The sequence below is a fragment of the Sinocyclocheilus grahami genome, unplaced genomic scaffold, assembly GCF_001515645.1.
Source record: "Sinocyclocheilus grahami isolate Dianchi unplaced genomic scaffold, SAMN03320097.WGS_v1.1 scaffold191.1, whole genome shotgun sequence".
Lineage (NCBI taxonomy): Eukaryota > Metazoa > Chordata > Actinopteri > Cypriniformes > Cyprinidae > Sinocyclocheilus > Sinocyclocheilus grahami.
Window position 1 is genome coordinate 76,090 of NW_015505370.1, and position 23,994 is coordinate 100,083.

The 23,994-nt window shown below is 39.2% G+C and overlaps 1 protein-coding gene and 1 pseudogene across 1 annotated transcript in view; one reads left to right on the forward strand and one right to left on the reverse strand.

The window, feature by feature from the left end:
• LOC107594828 (alpha-(1,6)-fucosyltransferase-like) overlaps nt 1-23,994 on the reverse strand; it is a 101,206-nt gene that overhangs the window by 53,850 nt on the left and 23,362 nt on the right. Inside the window, exon 2 of the mRNA XM_016285039.1 lies at nt 10,082-10,138. The gene's annotated coding sequence lies outside the window, so the exon portion shown is untranslated. The remainder of the gene's footprint in view (nt 1-10,081; nt 10,139-23,994) is intronic.
• Nucleotides 2,533-3,651, forward strand: LOC107594829 (zinc finger BED domain-containing protein 4-like; annotated as a pseudogene).

A 23,994-nucleotide genomic window follows, 5' to 3' on the forward strand; every position in this document is an offset into this window, starting at 1 on the left:
ACAAACATTTTCAAAAAGAGAGCAAACTTCCTCTTCCATCAGTCAGGCCATCCCCGGGGTGTCGGAATGGGTTATGGGCATAATAAAGCAAGGATATTCACTCCAATTCGCTCGAAGACCCCCGCGCTTCAGCGCCGTGGTCCCCACCTCCGTGCAGAGCAAGGACGCCCATGTCTTGCGCTCGGAGGTGATGAATTTGCTGGCAAAAGGAGCTGTGTAAAGGGTTCCTCCAGCCCAGAGCGAGTCAGGCCTTTACAGCCATTACTTCCTCATCCCCAAAAGAGATGGTGGCCTCCGGCCCATCCTCGATCTCAGACACCTGAATCGCGCCCTCATAAGGAGGTTGTTCAGGATGATTACACTGAAACAGATCCTCGCGCAAATTCGCTCGAGAGACTGGTTCTTTTCCCTGGACCTGAAGGATGCATACTTTCTAAAGGATGCTGGGCCTCATGGCGGCAGCATCTCCAGTGTTACAGTTGGGTCTGCTGCGTATGCACCCCTTCAGCGCTGGTTGAAACCACGGGTTCCATTCCATGTTGGTCGATGGCGGAAAAAGGCTTCCACATCAACTGCCTGTAAATGTTAGCAGTATGTTGAGCCTGTCAGTTCTTCCTGCCAGTCCTGAAAGGGCACCATGTGCTAATCCGATCAGATAACATGTCGGTTGTGTCCTACATAAATCGCCAGGGAGGCCTTTCTTCAAAGCGCCTCTTCATGCTAGTGGAGCGCTTCTTAGAGTGGGCTCAACCCAACCTGCGCTCACTAAAGGCAGCGCATATACCGGGCAAATTGAACCAAGGAGCGGACATGTTATCAAGGAGCAATGTCCCCTCAGGAGAGTGGACGCTCCATCCGCAAACGGTTCAGAAAACCTGGGAGATCTTCGGCGAGGCCGAGGTAGACCTCTTCGCTTCAGAAGACAACTGTCACTGCCAAATTTATTTCTCAAAGACCAAGGACGCGTTGGCCCACGTTTGGCCCAACCTCCTTCTTTACGCATTCCCCTCGATCGCTCTGATCCCACAGGTAATCAGGCGAGTGAGGGAACAAAAACACAGGGTTCTCCTGGTAGCCCCCCTGTGGATGAACCAGCTGTGGCTATCAGAGCTGACTCAGCTACTGATAGCGGCCCCTTGGCCTGTTCCACTGAGACGGGATCTCCTCTCTCAAGCGAACGGGACATTATGGCATCCTCGGCCCGACCTATGGGCCCGGCACCTCTGGCCGCTCAACGGGAGCCTTCGTGCCTCCCAGAGCGAGTCTTAAACACAATTTCGGAGGCTAGAGCTCCATCTACGAGACACCTCTATCCCTTAAAGTGGTCTTTTTTCTCCGCCTGGTGTTTAAACCACGGCAAAGACCCTCTCACTTCCGAATTAACAGAGGTGCTGTCTTTTCTACAAGAGGATAAGGGTCGCTCCCCATCCACACTCAAAGTCTATGTGGCGGCTATAGCGGCCTCTCATGTCCCTATTGAGGGCCAATCAGTGGGCAAAAATAGCGCGGCCATCCGCTTCCTGAAGGGTGCAAGGAGGCTGAATCCGCCTCGTCCCCCTACCGTTCCCTCATGGGACCTGCCAACTGTGCTGAGGGACCTGAAGGGCCCCGCTTTTGAGCTGCTACAAGCCGCCAACATTAGGTCGCTATCGCTAAAGACTGCTCTGCTTCTAGCACTAGCATCAGGACAGCGAATAGGAGACCTGCAGGCACTCTCAATTAACCCTGCCTGTCTGGAATTTGGGCCTAACGACTCTAAAGTCGTCCTGAAACCGAGGCACGGTTACGTACCTAAAGTGCTCTCCACTCCGTTCAGAGCACAGGTCATTACGCTCTCCGCGCTTCCTCCAACTGAAGAGGACAGAGAGCTATCTCTGCTCTGCCCCGTCAGGGCGTTGAGAATCTATATTGAGCGTTCTGCTCCCTATAGGCGATAGGAACAACTCTTTGTCAGCTTCGGTAACCGCACCAAGGGGTTTCCGGTTACGAAGCAAAGACTCTCTAGATGGATAGTAGACGCCATCTCGCTAGCATACTCTTCCTTGGGCCTCCAATGCCCCATTGGAGTATGGGCCCACTCGACTAGAGGCATCGCCTCGTCGTAGGCATGGTCCAGTGGTGTGTCCATTGCGGATATTTGTGAGGTGGCCAGCTGGGCCTCGCCGTCCACATTTGCGAGGTTTTATAACCTGGAAGTCCCGGCCTTACAGGCCAGGATCCTTTCCACTTGAAATGGCACGCGCTGCATAAACAGACATGACAGAGCCCTTGGCCGTGCCGCACCCAAGTTCTCTGGTATTGTTCACCTGTTAGCTCTCGACTCCTGGGTGTCGAAGTTACGGGCATAACGTGCAGTTTCACTGCGTGAATGAAATAGGCTTCAGTTCAGGAGAATAAAGGCTTTTTCCCATATGCGTCTTAAGCAAGACTCAGTACTCGTTCCTGTATCTCCCGAGTACGTTTTACCACAGACTGCTGGTCCGCTACAACTGAATCCCTCATGAGTCTCACATGCCATTTCATTGATAATCAATGGATTCGCAGACAAGTAATTCTAAACACAAAAGCAATGACATTGTCAAAGGTATGAGAATTGCTGAACTGCCTGACATGAGCTGCAGTGCCCACATATTACAGCTTGTTGTCAATGATGGCCTCAACTCACAAAGAGCTGTCCAAAATATTTTGTCAGTGCTGAGAAGCTGTGCTACCCATTTTAATCATTCCTTACTAGCCAAACAGCATTTAGCAGTGATCCAGCAGGACCTTCGGTTACCTGCACATTCCATCATTCAGGCTGTGCCAACCCGATGGAATTCCACCTTGCACATGCTGGTCAGGATGCTAGAGCAAAAAAGGGCTTTGAACATATATGCTAGTGAGCATGGTGTGTTCACTAGCCTGAGTGCTGAGCAGTGGAATATTGTCAGTAATCTTATTGACACCCTTTCTCCAGTGGAAGAGGTCACTCTTGAGATGAGCCACTACGAAAGTTCACCGTCATGCATCATCCCATCTGTCAATGTTCTGAAGATATTGCTCAGCAGCCAAGGTCCCTCCTCTCATGGGATTAAAACAATGAGACTGGAGATGCTGTAGAGTCTCACCAGACGGTTAACAAAAGTGGAGGAGGTGAAATGTGCAGTCCTTGCCTGTCTTCTGGATCCAAGATACAAGGCACATGCCTTTTCATCTGACACCACACTGTCAAATGCAAAAAAGTGGCTTAAGGAGGAGAAAGAGAGCTTAGAGCAAGACAATGCACAAACCACACAATGTGAAGAAACACAGCCAGATGATCCTAGCACCCTTTCAAAAAGGCCCCGGACAGAAGAAAACCAGAAGAAACTGATTGATGAGATGTATGACACTATGCTTGGCGCTAGTTCTGAAGTTGCTGGGTCTAACCTTGAAGGAGAGCTTCAGCAGTACCTTCTGGAACCAGTGACTGATAGAAACATGGGCAAGCCACTTGAATGGTGGAAACAAAATGAGAAAAGATTCCCCATTCTTGCTCCTCTGTCAAGTAAGTTTCTTTGCCCCCCACCTTCTTCGGTGCCCAGTGAGAGAGCCTTCAGTGACGTCGGAGCCATTTATGAAAACAAACGAAGCAGGCTTACGGGGCAGAATGCTGAAGACACTACAACCTAGTTCTGCTCAACTGGGAGTATTACCACCTCGACTAAATCAAATTAAAAGACACCCTAACTGTATATTGTCATGCTTTCTCAAGCAAAAAAAAATGTGAAAGTGCACTGAAAACGAATCTTCTTACATTTTTTGTCATATACAATGTAAGTTGAAGATATAGGTTATTTAAAATAGCAACATGCCTGAGTAAACAAATAAAGAGATAAAATATATATAAAAAAGTTTATAAAATGTATAAAAAAATTTAAATATCAAACATAAGGAAATCAAAGGAAAGGGGGATTTTTCTGAATATTTTATTGTTCCCTTTGTTTTTCTTATGCTTGTGTCACTTCTCTGAGTCCTTCTCTGATTTTATTGTTGTTTGCAATGTTGCAACTTTTTACTTGGCAATATTTAAAAAATATGAAAAATATTTTTGGTATTTTGCATGGTCTGTTGTTGCATCACCTGGGTGAGAGATTTTACTTCTATTTACTGGCAATAAAAAATCATTCAGCAGATGCAGAGAATCCCCCATCTCCCCACCCCCTGAATACTGCGTATCATTACGTAACAACGTGTAAACGTTATTTGGTGGTTTTTACTTGTTTTTCTAGGATTCAAATAACAAAGGATAAACATAAAATGATAGAAGAAGGATTGGAGATTAATTTCATGTACAAATAAGGTAGGAAATGTGCATACTTTTAAATCAACACATGCCACGGTGTTTCTTATTTGTCATCTGTGATCCCTCTTTGAGTGTGTCCTAAAAGCCAATGATGAGGAGGGGGGGATCTTAATCTTAGCACCCAGCATACCTGGTTAAAAAGTCACCGCTCGCCACTGCATTATGATAAAATATTTTGCATTTCTTCAGCAATACATATGTATATATAGACTTAAAAAATGAATACAAAAACAAACATCCAAAGTAATTAATTATTGAGGCGATGAGGTACGATGAGGAGGGGGGGATCTTAATCTTAGCACCCAGCATACCTGGTTAAAAAGTCACCGCTCGCCACTGCATTATGATAAAATATTTTGCATTTCTTCAGCAATACATATGTATATATAGACTTAAAAAAATGAATACAAAAAAAAACATCCAAAGTAATTAATTATTGAGGCGATGAGGTACATGAATGTGTGTGTACAGGTTTGCCTATACTGGTGAGGGCCAATTTGCCTTTTTTGTGTGAGTGTTAGGTTTAGAGTTGGGATTTAACATATATCATCACCTAAAAGACATTGTGTCAATCTTTTCACCAGGAGAATGAAACCAACATGTGTGCTTACATCTGCTTATATACCCGAGTGCACTTACTTTTTTATAAACTAGAGAAGTGAAACATAAAGGAAGTCTGACTGCCGTCTCGTTGTACTATTTATTTCTATCAGAAAATTTCAAAATGAGTAAACACAATGGAGACAAATAAGAAAGAAGCAGATGTGAAAGGTTGTCAGATGTCAACAGAATAGTAAATGACAGTCTTATCACATGCACATACAACTCCTGCCTGTCATCATAGCTTTGGAAATAAATGTTCACACATCTTTTTATCAGTAGTGATCTTTCTGATGATATAAAAAAGTAATGCTCAAAGAGAAAGGGAGTGACCTGCAAGATCTTAAATGCTATAGTTTCAAATCGGTATTCACAGATAAAATGAATGAATTCCAGGCGCTCTGCTGAAAACGCCTAGCTGTGAGCACTTGAGAGCATTTCTGCGGTGCAGTTGTTTTCAGTTGAGACGCTTTGGTTGCTATGATACTGAATATCGTCAGAAGTAATATTGCAAGCATTATTTGAATATTCGTAGTAGTCCGGGAATCCCATCTGGTACAGACATGAATGCTCCGAGACAAGCTATATTAACTACTCCGTTGCTGTTGAGTTGTAGTACAAGGAGGATGTAACAGTTGGTCAGTGGTATTTGCCCCGCCCCTCCTCCACTGTGATTGGACGGCTGACTAAAAAGTGACAGTGATGAGCGCAGTGTTTTACCCAAATAGAAAAAACTCCTGAGCACTCAACACGTTTTAAAGGGGTCATATGACGTTGCTAAAAAAGAACATTATTTTGTGTATTTAGTGTAATGAAATGTGTTTATGTGGTTTAAGGTTAAACAAACACATTATTTTCCACATACTGTACATTATTTTTTCTCCTCTATGCCCCGCCTTTCTGAAACGCGTCGATTTTTACAAAGTTCATCGGTCTGAAAAGCGAGGGGTGCTCTGATTGGCCAGCTATCCAGTGCGTTGTGATTGGCCGAATACCTCAAGCGTGAGACGGAAATGTTATGCCCCTTCCCCTACTGTGATGCCGTGTCCCGGTGTGACGAGACTAAACCAATAAAACCCATTACAAACGAGGCATTTGTAGCATCCAGTGGGGACATAATTACTGATTATAATGACTTATACTGTCTTTTTCCGCGTTGCATCGCACCGCGTAAACATAAAACAATGTCTGCATTTGTAATCAGAGAAATTACAAACAACTAGTACTACTCTACACTGCTCAAAACTCGCGTTTGAATAGTCAGTGGCAAATCTTTTAAATATGAAAACGTACTTACAGGCTGTGAGTCAGCATTATTTGTCAGAGCACCGGCATTGTACACTACTCTTCAAGGAAACAGTCCTTGTCCTCCGTAAAATGCGCTGCACACATCTGAATATTTGGTTTGAACTGTTCTGGAACAGTGTTGTAAATACAACTTAACCACTGATTTCTAGTTGTGTCCTCTTTTGGAAGGCCAAACAAAGTAGTTTCGCTTTCACAACGAAACACACAGCGTCTCCACGACATGGCGGCAGCGGTAACAATACTACAGCGAGAATAAAAGTTACGCCTTCTTTCTTTGCGTGAACATTTGGGAGGTGTTATGCAGATCTTCCCACACAGCGACGTAGACATGTGGGTGCGTGTTTAAACAAGGCGTTTTAGGAGGGTGTGGACAAGTCTTAACTTTTATAAAGAATATCTCTTTGGGTTTGAGAGTTTAGTCTTTGCAACTTTAAGGATCTTATCTATTCACGAACAGCTTGTAACACTCCAAAGAGAAAGGAAAACTTTAAATCGCATCATATGACCCCTTTAAAAGATGCAGACAGCAGTGCTACACACATGTAGTATGAGCAATTTAATTTTAAAATTATTGCAATTATTGAAACAAATATTATAAAGAATCACCTCTAATTTATTTTGCATCCAGTATGGTATTGCCATTTATCACTTTGGCACGAAAGAGGAAATTCAAAAAAAGGATATAACAAATTTAGATTGTAAAAACAATCCTCTAAGAAGAAGTCACCAACCATGTTACCATATTCATGTTTAAGGATGTAACTGTTTGAAAAGACATTCAGTCAACAAAATGTGTCTTTGAAAACTATTAAGCCCCGCAGGACAGTTCCTTTCACATGAAACAAATGCATGTCAATACCTTGCCCCAAATGTCTTCTCATTAGCTCTCATGGCAGGAGTCTAATGCATTTAGCAGGTTTGGCCATTTCTAGTAACTTTGCATCACTCTTAATGAAGAGCCTATAAGAACATTAGAGAGAAACCCAGGTGTTTCTGGAGCGAAACCCTGGGCTTTGTGGCGTCTGTCATAATTTCTTACAATGAGAAAACGGAGAGCCACATTTTGAGTGTCTATCTTTAGGAAGGGCCTAATAATTAAACTCTTGAGCTATGAGATGTGACACATTTGCCCCCTGACTGTGTCGTCTGATGGAGGGAAGACAGAAAAAGAGAGAGAAAGAGCAAGGGAGAGAAGAGGAGAGTGTTCTAAGGGGGCTTAAGGGGAGTGAGGCTGAGAGGCTGCTGTCATGCTCTAGTTGGCCTGTTGAAAGATGGTTGAGACATGTTTAAGAGGGTGGATGAGGGGGGTTTGTGCTGGGATTCTTCTTCGCTGAGCAGTAGCTCTGAGCCTGGACACACAGAAGTGGTAACAGGGCTGACTCACATGCAGGAGAACGCTTATTCACACAGAGAGGAATATTAACAATATCACAGCCTCATCTCAATGCTGCCAGACCTGTTGTGAGTGCTCAGAAGCATGCAGAATGAACATGTAGGAAAACTGTAAAAATAATTCATCAGATGCATACTTATACAGATATGCACACATATGGGAGACACACGTGCATCCATCTTACTAGAGTGCTGAAGCTGAATGTACTGTAGACTAAGGCTGCGGCATTACAATCATATATTGCAAACGTCCACAGACTTTAAAGGGGTCATATGATGTTACTAAAAAGAACATTATTTATGTATTTGGTGTAATGAAATGTGTTTATGCGGTTTAAGGTTCAAAAAACACATTATTTTCCACATACTGTACATTATTGTTTCTCCTCTATGTCCCGCCTTTCTGAAACGCGTCGATTTTTACAAAGCTCATCGGTCTGAAAAGGCAAATCCTTTAAATGAAAACGTACTTACAGAATGTGAGTCAGAACTGCCGGCATTGTAGTTTACTCTACCAGTATCAGTAAACAGTCCTCCATAAAATGTGCTGCACACATCTGAATATTTGGGTTGAAGTGTTCTGGAACAGTGTTGTAAATGCAACTTAACCACTGATTTATAGTCGTGTCTAATTTTGGCAGAGGCCGGGGGCTAGAGTGAGCAGAGGCGGCGGGCTTGAGAACGGCGCGGCCGGCGGATTCGGGCGAAGGAGGCTTGAGGCAACCACATGTGACGACCCTGGGCTGGACTCCGCTTCGTCCATGGTGAAAGCCGATCCACAGCGCAAAGTTGTTGTATTTCCTCAGCAACCAGCATGGATCAGCTCCAGGCATGACGAAGCAGATATCGTCCTCTTTTGGAAGGCCAAACAAAGTAGTTTCGCTTTCACAACGAATCACACAGCGCCTTCACTACATGGCGGCGGCAACAACAATACTACAGCGAGAATAAAAGTAACGCCTTCTTTCTTTGTGTGAACATTTGGGCGGCGTTATGCAAATCTTCCCAGATAGTGACGTAGGTATGGGGGGGCGTGTTAGAACGAGCCATTTTAGGTAGGAGTGGCTGACTCGTAACTTTTATAAAGAATATCTCTTCGGATTTGAGACTTCAGTCTTTGCAACTTTACAGATCTTCTTTATGCACCAAGAACTTGTAACACTCCAAAGAGAAAGGAAAAATTTAAATCGCATCATATGACCCCTTTAAGTCTCTTTTAGCACTCTCAGTATTAACAATGTTCAACAGTGTATGTAATGTTCAAAGTTTGGGGTCAGTAAGACTTATTTATTTTTTGCTGATTAAAAGGAATGACTACTTTTATTCTGCATGGATGCATTTAATTGATCAAAATGGACAGTCAAGACAATGTAATGTAACAGAAGATTTCTATTTCAAACAAATGTTGTTCTTTGGTACTTTTTTCAGGAATCTTTAATGAAAAGAAAGTTCAACAGTTTCCACATATATATCGGCACAACAGTTTTCAAAATTGATTATATCAAGAAATATGTTTCATGAGCACCCAATCAGAATATTAGACTGATTTCTGAAGGACACTGGAGACTGAATTAATGGCTGCTGAATAGTTTATATAAATATGTTTTTACTATATTTTGATTAAATAAAGGCAGCCTTGGCAAGCGTAAGAGAAGGCTTCTTTTGAAAATATTACCGACCCTAAACTTTTGAACGGAAGTGTCCTTTTTTTCTTTCATTTCTGTGACAGCAATGAAAACGTATTATTTTTAATAATAAAAAAACTGGGATATAATGCCTGAACTTGAAAATTTCACCCTATTATTTTTCTCATGATATAACATCAGTAGTTTAGACCAAAGGTTTTCTTTACTGAACTTATAGAGACCCCCTCATCCAGAGTCTCAGCCAACCTAGGTACCCCCAAAATAAAAAAATAAAAAAAACATTAAAATTAATTTAAAAAAAATTCTTAGAAACAATTTTTGTTACGTTAGTAAATAATATTGTTATATAATGCTTATATAAAGCAGATAATGTTCCACATTTAGAAATTGGACGTACGGTATATAAAATATTTGTAGGTCTTGTAGAAAAAATATATATATATTTATATATCTATCCACAGACCCCCTGCAGGACCTCCATGGACCTACAGGGCTTAAAAACCCTAGCTTTGGATCCCTAAATTGATATTCTATATCTCTGAGGCACTGCTGTGGACATCAGAGAAGTGAGCCACATGAGACAGACTGAAACTTATCCAGCAGATTCACTCGCTCACATTGACACGTTGAGGGTTTCTCTTCTGTTCAGCCCAGTTTCTATCACAATCCAATTATTATATTGTGATGTAAAGCAATATATTGAAACGTTAAATGTGTATTGTAGCGCAGCAGTTAGCCATAAAGTACACAATTGTTTAACACAGCTAAAATGTACATATGTAGACCCACACATGCAACAGAGACAGCTTACCAGACTGCGTGTCCTATAAAAAGCTAAGCTGGGACATGCGAGGACGATTCCCTCCCCCTGTAACATAAGAAAAAATATTTACGTCACTGACACAAAGTAAATATTCTCCTCTTTTTTTAGAGTCAGCAGGAAAGAGCTCTCAGACAGGGGTCATTTGTCTTCTCCTCAAGGGTATTCATGAAAAGGATTGGAAGGCGCGTGCAAGTGTCAACAGTAAAACTTTTGCACTGAAGTTTTTTATGTGAGAGAGATGCCGTTCTGAGAAGCAGAAGCATCTGTTGTTCCTATCACTGAAGCTGATGTGGACGGCTCAGACCAGCGACACCTACTCTCCCCTGCTGCCGTGGCAACAGAGCTCAGGATGAATGGCAGCATCAGTTGTAATAGAAAAACAAGACTCAAGCCCAAGAATGACGTATACACACACACATTTATAAACCCTATGAAAGTCAGTTTCTGCCTCAGGCTACAATATAAAATGAATTAACTGTGAGAATAAAACATTTAAATGGACGCAAATTAAAGTCGCAATTTCAATAAATAAATAAATTGCAATAGTATAAGTTGCAATTTGAAGTTACAGGAATTAAAATTGCAAACACCAGAATTTAAATTGCTATTGTAAAATTTTAAGTTGCAAACGTGAGATAAGTCACATTAGCTACATTTATATGCATCCAAATAATCCTGACTGAAAGGGGAGGGTGTAGATTCAATCAATAGGAAAAAAATAAACACGTAAACGCTCAAATACGACTATCTTCTCAATCAGATTCAGAAATACCTTGATTAATCGGCACCAATAGTTGATTGCTGGAACAATGGCTATTGGCAAATATCCATATCTATAGTTTTTCCGGCTTGTGTCCATTGCTGGAGTGGTTGAGAAGGGTCCGCTGTTATTTTACAGTACGGGAGCTGCCTCTAGAGGCGGGATCACTGACGCCACATGCTGTTTGTTTTGACACGTGAGACTGCGCACTGCACAGAGCAGGACACCACAGATGCCGATTTAAAGCAGAGACAATGAAACCGTACATATACAGTACGTTATCATATCTTACTTTGTTGATGCTGAATCAAATGTTTAATCTACCAATAGACTGTTACCATCTATTTGCAATTGTTTAAATTACATTAAGTTAAAATATTCTGTAGAATTATTGTTCATTGTGTGTTAATTTCAACATTTTCTAATACATTTTTTAATTTTAAAGTTGCATATGTTAACATTACTTAATGAACTAACATTAATGATTAATGTATAAGTAAAATGTAATATTAGTATTTTTATATTCCATTTAAACAGTATGGTTCATTGTCTAATATTCTGGTAGTAATATTTTCGTTTTCATGATCCGTTTTAAAAACTATCGGTTGATTAATCAGTTATCGGCAAGTGTGGTCCAACCTAGCTATTGGTATTGGTAAAATCATCCCTCCCCCCCATGTACATGATTACATGAGCACAAAAACATAATCTTTAGAACTGCTTTGAGAGTCACTTCATGAGCATTTTACGGTTTCTTTTGAGAAAAACTATCATCATATACAAACAGAAACACAAAAGTCAAAACGGTTTAACTTAAAGAAAATGTGACAGAAACATAGCCTATTACTGTATGTCAGGGCTATTCAATTCATTTCATTTGAGGGCCGGATTATTGAATTGAAAATTTGAAGGGGGCCAAGGAGGAGGGGCCTGTCCCGATCTCTTTCTGGGGGGCCTATACAATTAGAAATTAAATTTAAATGCATATTCAGCAGTAAAATCAACTAATATTACCAACACCAAAATCTATAAAAACATTAGTATTGTCTGTAAGTTGATTTAAAAAAACAACAACTAATTAATCACACATTTTTCTGTAATTAGTCATGATTAATTGCATATTAATATATTGCCATAATTTCACATTGAACCTCCAAATTAATGTAGAAACAACCTAAAGGTGGTATATTTTAAATATGTTTAATGGCTTATCTTTACAAAGTAGCCTATTATTAACAAAGGCCAGTATTTTTGATACCAATACTGCTACAGATGTCTCTATTAAAAATGCATTTTCACCTCAATTTCAGGTATTAATTATAGCCATTCAACATTACAGTATAGTTGAAAACATTATTTTTAACATTTAGTAGGCTCTGAAAAATATAACTTTTTTAATTTAAGTGAACTTATATAACTCATATAAATTTTAAATTGTATTTGATAGTTTTGGCATAATTGTGTGTTTTTGTTGGTTGAAGAGCTATTGGCACGTTGTCTGAAGCGGCTCAGCGTATGCGAACAGCCGAACGCGCAGCCTTTCAAACTGTACTCCATCTGATAATCATCTTCGTCCAGTGTCTGCACTATTTCTCGCCAGAAGTTATGACAGATAACACTGTCTTTATACTCGTTTGAACTATAGTTGAGGATATCTCATAACTAGGGATGGGTATCGTTAAGGTTTTAACGGTATTACTACTCTTACATATACTGCTTATCAATTTGGTACTTTAACCCTATTCTTATCGGTACTTTTTGTTTATATATATATATATATATATGACAAATTAAGAGCTGAATTAACATTGCTTTATATTCTGAAAACTAAGATAAATATTTAATGAAATTATATACATAAATTTGTAAATGCACCTGTGTGCAGGAATTTTTAGTGTTTTATACTGTACATAAGACACGATACAGTAAAAACACGAACAAAGAAACAAAGTAAAACAAACTGACAAATACAATGACACAGATATACAAATTAAATGAAATAAACAGTGCTTTCATTTTTCCATGAAGGTCTACTAACATTACTGTTCAGGCAAGTAATTACAAGTAATTAAGTATTACAAGTAAGTTAAGTAATTACAGTTTTCACTGTATGTATTGATAGATTAATACTTATTAAAGCTATAACATAATTCAGATTAAGAGCTGTGAGTGATTGTGTCTTTGCATTTTGTTTGATTAACTGATGGCCCAAGCGCCAGTCTGTCACTTTAAGACAATATATTGACACGCATCGGATTTTCTCCCAACTGTTCTCGTCCACTTAAGACATAAAATGTGTTTATTAAGTAAATACTCTCCAAACCAGCCATTTGGACATATGTTGTGTGTATTTCATCGTTTGGAAGCGCCCGAAGCTCAGTGTAATTAGCTTGTCCGTTTTGGAGCGCGTACCATGCACATATTTCAGCGTGGGGAACAGCGTCTCTTGTGCGGATTGTGCTTTCAACATTTTATCAAACATGTCCTGCAATTTAGCAACAGTATAAGACGGTCTTTTTTCAACAATCACCAATTGTGCTGATTCTGACTTTTAAGTTTGGGTTTTAGGGAGGAATGAATGCGCACCACTGTGAAGGGAAAAAAGTTGCGCTAGGAGAAAACGCGGCTATAATCCTTAGAAGCCAAAATCTAAATAAAAAATAAAAATAGCTTAATAAAACAGCCACAGGCCTAAAGTGTAAGCAGACGTTTGAATGTTTAGTTCTCTCCTCTATCATAATTAAACAGGGCTTTCATGTTGCGTGTGCTGAAGCTCCTCCGCACGAGCGCGATCTCGCTTCTGAGTTGCGAATAGCAAAAATGCATCATAGACAAATGTTTGAATATTATTGCATATAAAAACAGCTGGCGACTCTGGTGAGACAGAATTTGCAAGAAAATGTATCTATGGCAATATTAAATGTATGTGTGTTTTCTTAATTTCTCCAGTACCGATAGCAGAACCGTTAACGTCAGAGCTTATCGATACTCCGGTCTTTCATAATTTAGCCCCGGGACCGATTAAATACCGGGTTTCGGTACCCATCCCTACTCATAACCCTCACACAAGCGCTTGTGAATGCTGCCGTGTATTGATGTTGCGGTCTCCAGTAGGTTGTTGTTCTGTCTCTGTGAAAAAACGGCCTGGGTTAGTGTTGCCACCTTGTGGACAAACTCATTTGTGCAAATGCGACCTTCGCATACTCTTCCCTCGGGCCGGATAAAGATGATTGGCGGGCCGGATTGGGATCGTGTGCTGCCAATTGAATCGCCCTGCTGTATGTAATGAATGATAGTAATAATAAATTATTTTTTTTAATAAAATCAATTAATTAGATGTCTTCGATTATTATAATTGAATTAAATCATTAAAATTGAATCCAGAAAACTAATGGAAAACAGAATTTGGTAAAATAAATAAATAAATAGAATAAAACGTATTTCATAGGGCCTTAAAATAATTTTTTTGTTAAACTTTTAATAAATTGCTGTTAAACTGTGTAAGTTTCATGATTTCAATTAGTTAGGCATGCTTTTTGTATAATAACATTTAATTTAGCCATTAAAACAGAGTCTAGAAATATTTAAGCTGAAAACAGAAAACAGACTTATATTTTAAAAAATAAAATAAAACAGAATTTGGAAAAAAATTTAATGGATTTCATAGGGCCCTAGGTTCCCAGAAAAATAGAACTTTTAGAATGAGAAATTGGACTGGATTCATTCGCACTGATGGAAATTAGTGCATGTAAACATACTGTACCTAATGTGAGATATAAAGTTGGAATTAAGAGAAATAAGCTTGCAATATAAAGTTGAAACTGTGAGATAAAAAGTCGCAATTACATGAAATCAGAACACGGTTACCATTTTATATATTTTTTATTTTACTCTGAGGCAGAAACAGGCTTTCATAAAACAGTCAGGTTGACCTGGCTGCATTTTTTAGTTTTAACATAGAGCTCTGTATTTCCAAAAAGTGTATGTTGGGTACAAATAACACCCACTTTGTGAATTGAATACTGTGCAAGGGACTTTAACAAGGCAACACTTAGGGAAGATAGGAATATGCATAATTTAGATACAATTTTGGATCAAAATAACAATCCTGGAAGCAAAGCCATTTCTCACAGAAGGGAGATATAGGAATTCATATTTCATAGCCCAGCACTCTTAAGTACAGAAGAAGGGAGAGTCGATCACAAATCCTGTGCTCAGAGTATTAGAGCACACACAAGGCAACGCTAGTTATGTTTTATTAAATGCTCTCTTCCAGAGCTACCACACCTATGAGATGCTGGTGCTTAATATTTTAAAACCAGACATTGGAATTGTGACAGAGGAAGGGGAGATGTGTGGATCCTGTCTCCGCAAAGTCCAATCGGAATGATTTATGTCAGCTGCAGGGAGGGTTTCCGCTACAGTGTATGTTCTTATAGTTTGGGATGGCGACAAATTCTTTGCACAGGAAAAGTGGCAAATTTCATCAGATCCTAAAGGCCTGTTCACACCATGTCTGATGCAACAAAAATTAACACAAATTTTTCATGATTCACACCAAGTGCAATGCCGGGTTTTATTCTATCCTCTCTCCTTTCTGGGTTTTTCCTCTTAAATAATGTGTTGGGTTTGAAAGTGACGGCCCTCTTCCAAGTCCACACTGGGTGACGTAATGCTGCAGGGACTGTCTGGTAGAAGTCGTCTACAAAGCCGCCGTCAGTGCAGGGCAAACGGGACACTGATGAGCACCCTTCTGAAACCTAAAATGGCACACACTTCGACCTTTTGGATGCCTTCTTTCTTTGCGTGAAAATTTGGGCGGAGTTATGTAAATCTTCCCACATCGTAACGTAGACATGTGGGGGCGTGTTAGAACGAGTCGTTTTAAGTAGGCGTGGTTGACTCTTAACTTTTATAAAGAATATCTCTTTGGATTTGAGACTTCAGTCTTTGCAACTTTGCAGATCTTCTTTATGCACCAAGAGCTTGTAACACTTCAAAGCGAAAGGAAAAATTTAAATCGCATCATATGACCCCTTTAAAGGTGAAATAAAAAGGTGACGTGTCATGTTTAGGTTTCTATTCATGTTGGGCAGCAGCTGCAGGCTAGCACTGTCTGATGGGGCGGCAGCAGCAAACTGCAAACAGTCCTGCCGTGTATTCAAACTGTAAATGTGTGTGGATCTGTGCCAGCTTTAAGAGCATACACACACACACACACACACACACAAACACACAGATCTCGCTGGAGGACGTAGAAGCACAGATGGGCATTTCAGGATGGCTGCATCTGCTGGAGGGGTTAAAAGCAGTGGGAGGTGTTGGCAGGCCTGTAATGCTGCTACACCAGCACCTCACAAAACACTCACACTTTCTCAAACATATGCTGTCACTGAAAAGTGTATGTGAAAATGACAAGAGATCTGCAATCTTAGACAGCTAGTCAGGGCTGAACGCTGTCTGATTTTTGCTGTCCTTAATGACAGCTGCTTGTCAGATTTTATAATGTTATGATGTGACCCCAAAGAGACCCCTCGACAGACTGTGCGACATCAACATTCTTTTATGTCACACTTCACAATACACATTTATACTGGGTGACCCACAAAGTGTGTTCATGCCATGTCAGAATTACGATTACAAGATTCTGAATAGTAAAACTGGTTTGTAACTTTGTGTCCTCGTAGATCTCTTAATTACAACTTGTACAATTTTCTGAGAGCTCCAACTTGCACCACCTGACCTGACCGAAACATCATGCGGAAAAACACTAAAAATGGCAGTGGCTTCAGCAGTTTAATGTAGTTAAGCAGTTAAAATACAATATTTCTGTTTATGCCTTAATCATGCAAAAATAATCTGAAAATAAATACATACAATAGAGTTTAATGTGGCTGCATTAATTATGTAAATACGTTTATTATTAGTGCATTTGGATAACAATTGTATACTTGTTGTACTGTTGTTTTGTGTATTGATTCTTTAAATTGCACAGAATAATTTTGGTGTTATAGTGTTGCCATAGAAACGCACAATTCAGAGTCTGTGAACAGCTTAGAGTACATCCGAGTTGTCATCTAGTAATTACAGTAATTATGACATGGCATGAATGCAACAACAATATACCGGTCATTGTGCATCACTAGTCTGTCACATTCTCATAGGTCTGTCACAATTATTACATTTTGACTGATGATCAGTTTTGATACAAATAATTGTGATTAATGACTGTGATTAATTTGGTAACAAAAATGTAACTGTCAGTTTTGTTCATGTCAAAGTGTAAGCTTAACAGCCAACTTATAAAGTCAACTGAACTTGAAAGTTGAAACATAAAACTGTAAGCATAAAAAAAACCTTGATTTCTTTTAAGGCTTTGTAAATATTTCAAAAAGCTAGATGTGAGTATGTTTAAAATATTAAAATACATAATATTTAAAGTCCACTTTCTATTCACAGTATTGTTTTGTGGAAACACCTGAATATCATATTTAAGGCATATAATGTTGGTTATTATTGGTATGATTATTTTTTAATTATGTTATAATATTGTTTTTATTAAGTTATTATTATTATTATTGTTGTTGTAAAAAAAAACAAAAAAAAAACTAATAGTGATATATGTCTGACTCTGCCCTAATTCAGTTTCACACAGTATTTTACGGTGGTCTAGCTAAACCCTTGAGCAATCATTTTACATGAAGGAAGACCTTTGTGTATATATTTTTTTACAATGCGTCCCATTTCAAATCTGAAGAAATGTTCCATTTAGTCCTCCGCATTGTTGCTTGCCATTAGATTTGCACGGTAATTTGAAAGGCCACAAACACAAATATGAAAACAAAGTGAAACCAAGCTTAACAATGCACATAACAACCAACCTGCTCTACAGACTTGATGCAAAACTGCATGAAAAATCCAAAATCTCTAAGGGCATATAAGGCCCAACTGCTTAAGGCCCAACATTTCTGACACTGCCAGAACTGCATCATTCACCACAAATCTGTGAGGAAGTCACACTAAGCAAACAAAGACTTTCTGACAAAATAAATCTTTTAAGATCTGTGGATGTTGTCTAAGATAACGACGACTTGGTAATGTTCCTACTTCCTACAGTGTGCACCCGCCTCAAGATGAACTACGTTCCTGAGTGTATTTCCATGTGTGTGTGTGTCTGAGGTCCCACACAGAAGAACTGGTGATTCCAAAGAAAAAGGAAGTGGAGAGAAAAAGAAAAGTGCAGGGTAGACTGAAATAGTCTGAAACAAAATTTAGTTTGGTCTCATTTCCCAAATGCTGCTCTCTTTCTCCCTCTATTCCTCCCACAGACACAGTCACAAGTGTTCACAGTTTGATTTCTGTCAGTTCTCTTGAGTTTTGAGGCTTTTAATCAGTGTCTATTAGCTTTGAAGCCATCTATATGCTACTCCTACACTAACATATTATAATTGACAAAATAACCTTTAGATATATATGTCTAAAATGTACAGTTTTTCTCTTTTGGTTAAAAAAATATACTTATGACTCATCCTGCACTACACACATTTGTGTCCAATCAAATGCTCTATAGATTGCAAATGACCCACCCACTTAAACCACCTGCAAATCCCATTGTGCATTCAAGTCATGTCAGAAAGATTGTATTTACAAGTTGAATGAAAATGAATGCCACCACAATGTCGTAATTACGAGTTGGAGACTCAGAACTTTTTTTAAGCCCAGAGTTTCCAAGTTGGGGGTGTCAGTGAGAAAATATGGAGAGACGCAATAGATGCAGTGTCTGTATTGATGGTAAATTTGTTGAAATTATAATTTGTTTCTCATTTACACTGGCAAATTATTATTATCGTTGTTGTTGTTAAAAAAAACTAGTAGTAAAACTGAACAACAAAGACAACAAACCAAAACAAACCATAATAGCAATGTGTCTGTCCTATTTCATTTTCACACAATATTTTACAGTGGTCTAGCTAAACCCTCAAGCATTTATTTTACATGAAGGAAGAGCTTGTGTATAATACTTAAAAAACAATTCTAATTTTAAATATAGAGCTCATCTACTGTATTGATGGTAAATTTGTTGAAATTATAATTTGTTTCTCATTTACAATACAACTAGCAAATTATTATTATCGTTGTTGTTGTTAAAAAAAAACTAGTAGTAAAACTGAACAACAAAGACAACAAACCAAAACAAACCATAATAGCAATGTGTCTGTCCTATTTCATTTTCACACAATATTTTACAGTGGTCTAGCTAAACCCTCAAGCATTTATTTTACATGAAGGAAGAGCTTGTGTACAATACTCAAAAAACAATTCTAATTTTAAATATAGAGAAATGTTCTCATCTACTGTACTACTGTGATGTTGTTTGTAATTCGATTTGCATCTCTGCCACAATGCCCAAGTCAATTATGTAGTCATTAAAGGGTTAGTTTAAAGGGTATTGGTTTCCGTTTCTGTTGAGAGTACGCGGTGCGCAACTTGGCAGCCGCTTCTCTTCACCTTTACTTTCTCTTTGCCTGTTTTTTTTTTATCCGTGTAATCGCTTGGTTTGTCTACTTTTTGTTTTTTGTGAACATTTCCATCTTCACTTATCGATCGCCGGACTGGATTTATAATCAGAGTTTTGAACTGTCCTCTTTGGATATTAACTTGTCACATGCCTCATGCGAGCTCTCTCCCCGGATCGATGGTGTATTTGTACCGCTTGACAGTGTCGGTGAGTGAGTCTCCACTTTCTCATTGATTCGTCGTGCCCGGTATTGTCTATCGTTTGTCTCGGGTTTGGCTAACGTGCTGCTACGCGGCCACACTTCTTTCCACCTTCTCGCCGTGCTGTGCCCTGTGTACCACTGTCTGGCCTGGCTAACGTGGGCCAGTGTTGTGTGTCCTGTGTATCGTTGTGGTGAGTGCTGTGCTTCGAGGCATGTATGGAATATTTTTCTCAAATAAATCTTGTTTGGCCGTGAAGTTTTAGCTGAAGTGAGAAAAAGTGTTTATCACGGTTGAAATATGGATATTTATCCTACAAAAACGCATGGATTCGCCACAGGAGCCCTTTATTCACCCCCCGGAGCCGTGTGAGGGACGCTTTATTATGGATGCGCGCACTTTATTTCACGTCTTCTGAACTGTTGACAACAAACACCCGCTTACCCCATTGAAAGGCTTGGAGGGGCCAGGACCATTTTTAATATAACTCCGATTGGATTCGTCTGAAAGAACAAAGTCACATACACCTAGGATGCTTCGAGGGTGAGTAAAACACAGGCTAATTTTCATTTTTGGGTGAACTAACCCTTTAAATTATACTTATATAAAAGAATGTACATGAGGTTTCAATTGAATCAAAAGATTATTTTAACTTTAATTCCATTTATACAATTCTGAGGTTAAAGAAAACAATACAATCTACAATTTTTTTTCTTTAAAGATTTTTTTTATTCATTTATGTTGCAAATACTTTGGCAACAAAACTAGTTCAACCATTGTCTAGAGTCTTGTAATGTATTGATTTCAGTAATATATCAGGTTCCAAGACCTTGGCTGATATAAGAGAATGTCATTGCTGGGGCAATAAAAACACCTCATAAACTAAGTGCATGACTGGCACATTTAAAAATGCTCATAAGTAGACCAGACATTTTATTAAAGCCTGAAAGTTATGTTGAAGGCAAGAAACATTATAACTAGGGATGCTCCGATCGATCGGCCGGAGATCGGTATCGGCCGATAATCATATTTTATAACTCGATCGGTACTCACCAACTTGGCCGATCTCAGGAACCGATCGCAATTTGATGACGTCAACGCGTGACGACGTACATGATGCGTGGGGACATATGATTTGGCGCCGCAGTCATGTCATCGCTGGTGTGGAAATGCTATGACGTCTCGAGAAACAATGAAAAATTCGCTGTTTGTCGTGTATGTTTTGCATGATGATATGATGAATAGATGGTTCATTTTTAACAGCAGATTCAGTGACGTTAGAGCTGATCTGCGCCTCACTGCACGCATCTGCGGCACATTATGGCTCCATGGCCACTGGAGCTGATCGCGGCCGCTCTAGTCAGTACTTGTGTTTATCAGCCAGCCGTGGCACATTTCTGAAGCAGCTCTCCACGCTGCTTGGTTAAAAATAAGTATTTTGTGAGTTGTCACAGTGTGGAGGACGGAACAAAAACATAGGTTTCCCCAGTAACAGCTGTACACAAAGCAGCGCTGAGCTCACAAACGCTGCTTTATCAGGCATATAACATGCCAGATGAAATGAAAATGACATCGAAAATCTTCCTTCAGAAATACAGTGATATAAAAACACCCGCACCTTGTTTTGATTTTTAAACGTGCACTACGTGCTCATGTTTATTCAACCAAGCCTTTTGTAAAATCCATCAGTTTTGATATTGTGGTGAGCGCCACAAATAAATAAATGTATGGGAAACACATCCCACAGCACAACCACCTGAGCCCAACTTCAGTCTACTCATCACCTTAACTTTAACTGCGTTTGTAGTCGGCGCCATAGCCAGACTGATAAACAAACAGATCAGAAGTTAACTTCGGGCCAGGTGTGTGCGCACATTGAAACATTGCCTATATAAAGCTTGAAGCATCAGAATAGGCATTGGTATCGGCCGATCACCATGACAAGAAATCGGTACTCCGTATCGGCTGCAAAAATCCTGATCGGAGCATCCCTAACTATAACATTGGACTACAAAATGTATTAATTTGAAAAATATGCAAACTACGTGGGTGCACGTTATATATGCAACACAGTCATACAACCACATCAAACTGAATAACTGACCCAATCTACTTTTCAAACCCTTTAAGAAACAACAAAGGTGTCAAACATTTCCAGCCTTTTAGATCAAGGCATCTTTCACATTGTTTTCCTGACTGCACAGCATAAACAAACCTGTCATCTGCAATTTTATCATGCATCCACTAGTCAACATCACCCCGCTGAGGCTTTCAGAGAAAAGATGGCACTTGACATCTTTATATAGAGGGAGGAGAATGCAAATATATGTTTGCATTTTCTAAGACTACAGCTTGCTTGAAAAGTAAGTTTAAAATGAAGAGCTTAAAGATCAAACCAAGACTCAGGAATTTGTCATGACTGTACACTGAGAATACAGTGAATGAGTCCTCTGTGCTCTCTAGTGTGTGTAGGAGTCCTCCCTAGGATGCACATTAACCCCTGTAAGACAATTAATCAGAGACTAAAGACAATAGGCTTTTGTCTTGGCTTGAGCCATGCTCAAACTGGCACTGCAAAGAACACCTAAAACAACACTGCAAACCAGGAGACTACAGGGAAATCAATTAAATTACGTTTTATTATTATCTAATATACTGTACAGTTCAAAGGTTTGGGTCCATATAATTTTTTTAAGAAATTGATACCTTTGACGGAAATTACAAAGATTTCTAATAAAAATAAATAAAATAAATTTAAAGGGGTCATATGATGCGATTTCAAGTTTTCCTTTCTCTTTGGAGTGTTACAAGCTCTTGGTGCATAAAGAAGATCTGTAAAGTTGCAAAAACTAAAGTCTCAAATCCAAAGAGATATTCTTTATAAAAGTTAAGGGTCAACCACGCCTACCTAAAATGGCTCATTCTAACATGCTCCCACATCTACATCACTATGTGGAAATATTAGCATAATGCCGCCCAAATGTGCACGCAAAGAAAGAAGGCCTGGTTTCAGAAACAGCAGTAGTGTTGATGCAGCAATGTCAGGGAGATGCTGTGTGTTATAAGACTGAATAGTGATCAAAGTCCTCATGTATTTCTTTACAACATATCTACACAGTTTCAGAAATTGTGTTCAGGGTTGAGAGATAAGGTCGAACCAATGGCCTGTCATCTGGCAGGTGCCACTGATCATGTACATGTGTTTTCATGCCTTGCAAATGTAAATGTTTGGTTTTTGTATTATTTCTGTGAATCTTGTAAGAATCAGTTAGAATGGGTTGATAACTATAATTATCACAGTATGTCATTGTATTCCAGCAAATGTGTTTATGAATTTACAGCTGACATCATTCAATTATAGCTCGCTGAATAATTTTGATATTCTACTGTTGCAAATTAAAACCTCAATACATTTGTTTTTAATGGAAATTTTGAATGGAAATGATAAAATACATATTGGGTATTTGACGGAACATCATTACCAAATGACCAGATGATGTAACAGTCTGGAGATTGTACATAAGAAGAAAAAAAAAGTCTCAAAGGCTAAAAGAGAAATGTTGGCAGATTTAGTTCTACCACAACCAGTTCTAGCAACCACAAAAAACAGTTTTACAAATATACTACATCTGTTAAAATAATATAAAACACTTGGAAAACAACGGCTGCAAATCAAAGTCAGTATGGGGTTAAAAAAAAAAGTTTTTCAAATATATTTTTTTGTAGTGAGGCCGGTGAAAAAATATCAAAAGGACAAGTACAAAGCTGAACAACTGGGCACTACTGAGCCTGGTGACAATGGCTGGGTCATTAATGTGTTTGTAATCTAGACCGATTAAGCTTCTTTTCCGTTTTGTTGTCAGTACAATGAATGAGTTACATTTGTGCCAGTTACACAAATCTCTTGAATAGCCAGGAAAATGAATATGTTTAGCAAATGCAATAAAGGGGTCATATGATGCGATTTCTAGTTTTCCTTTTCTTTAGTGTGTTATGTAGCTATTTGTGCATGTATAAGATCTGCAGAGTTACAAAGCTCAAAGTCTCCCACACCTGAGTAGCCTACAAGGCTGGCTGTGCAAAGGCTATTTCTAAAACAAAAATAGGTCAATTCTGACTTTGCTATGACACTCTGGCGCTTATTCTGAATCAGCTACTGCAAGTACGTTTTCTTAATAGTTTAAGTATTTGCTATTGACTGTTCAAATGCAGAGTTTTGTGCCATGTAGAGTATCGCGGCGTGTGTGTGTGTGTGTGTGTGTGTGCGTGTGAGAGAAAGACAGGATCACATCACAGTGGAGTCAGTCAGCTTTCTTAATCACGGCTTGTGTACTGCAAATACATACGAGCATCATCACTGAGTCTGTCACGCGACTATGTTCCCCTTTCGGGCTTGAACTGATGGTAAAACTAAGGACATTAT